This window comes from Patella vulgata, chromosome 4 (assembly GCF_932274485.2).
Source record: "Patella vulgata chromosome 4, xgPatVulg1.2, whole genome shotgun sequence".
Classification (NCBI taxonomy): Eukaryota; Metazoa; Mollusca; class Gastropoda; family Patellidae; genus Patella; species Patella vulgata.
The window spans coordinates 59,750,832-59,752,473 of NC_065882.2; positions in this window are offsets into that span (position 1 = coordinate 59,750,832).

Genomic DNA, 1,642 nt, shown 5'->3' on the forward strand with positions numbered 1-1,642 from the left:
TATAAAGAGCTACCCACCTTTCATATCTTGACAAGTAATTTATTATAAAAATAATCAGTTAATAAGTGCTATATATGAACATATAATTATCTTAATAATTATCTCTTCAGAAAATAGTTGTTCGCAGACTAGTATCCAATTTTGATATAGATCTTTGATTGTGGTCGATTTTATCCGATCAAACGATATGGTAGTTTGTATACTAGCTATAAGGTATTTAAACTCCTCTATCATTCTGGTACTCAAGAGATTTAGAGATTAAAAGAGAACAGAATTCTATTAGTTCGCCAAACATAGAAAAACATTAATTTCCGAGATCTTCATATAGCAAACCATATACAAATCATTTGTACTTGATAACGATAAGAGAATACTTGTCGAAACGTCGTCCTATATGTGTATAAACCAGTGATTGTATTCCATATATATTGTGTTGTGGGGTTTTTTTTTCATATAATTCTATATTTCACTAATTAAAAAAACCTCAGCACACAAATCTACCAACTATTTTGAAACTAGCAGAACTCTATTATTTCACCAACTACAGAAAATCATAGAAAGTTTGGGGTGGAGGCGAGGGGAGGGGGGAGGGTGGTCTTAACGACAAAGGGGTAAAATCATATAATTTGTAGCTGAATAATTATGTTAATAGATTTTGTTTTAAAATACAATCATTGTTTTCGTGATATTTTCTAGGGAGTTTGATAGGATAAATTGATCACAAATCGTACCTGTTGTATATAAGCACCATCGATTGTTTAAGAACGTGGCTCCTTTGGGGTGAAAGAACTAAATAGAATGATAATATGGAATTTATCATTACATTTAGGATCACATTTATAAAGACAGACAAATCAATACCGAATGTTCTGTAATTGCGTTGAATAATTCTATAATATACTGTTTTTGACTTACAGTCATTGTTTGGTTTCTTTTCCATTTTTCTTCCTCGGCAAAAGTGGGTAGGTGGGGATAGGACATATACAATGTTTCGCGAATCGGAGCAAGACAATGACTTTTGGAAATGACATGAAATGGAATTTGACGGACCAAACGGGTTCACGGCGATGGAAATGAGCCATGCAGTGTGATATATCAAGACGATTTTGATCTAACTGTAGCCTTTCCACCTAATACTCTTCATCGGATTCTTTAAGTACTGTGTCGAATTGTTTTGGGTTTTTTTTCAATCTCGCCTTTTCATTCAGTATGAACGACCAGACGATCAATCTTTGTCAGGCGCTCAGTCCTGAAGCACCAATGACAAGTTGATCTTTCTCGATCCAACATCGCGGAACCTTCTTGTTAACCGAAAACCGAGGTCCTCTTTAGAAATGCATACTAACTGAATGTTAATCTAATCTCTAATGACCGAGGTTTTGTGTCGACGACACTTTAAGTCCAAATCCCATCATATCTGGTGAATGTATGGCGGGTAGGACAGTTCTTTTAAGAATATGCCAAGCATTCGTTTTTACTTGGCAACCTTTCTTTTATTTGTTTTGCAAAAGCAAATACTATTGCCATAACTTTCGATTTCGTAATTTTTGTCTCGATTAATCAGTCGTTTAGCGAGACAGTAAAATGTGTGTTGATTATAAATGGTACTGTCATCTTTCCATCACAATATACACTATTTAAT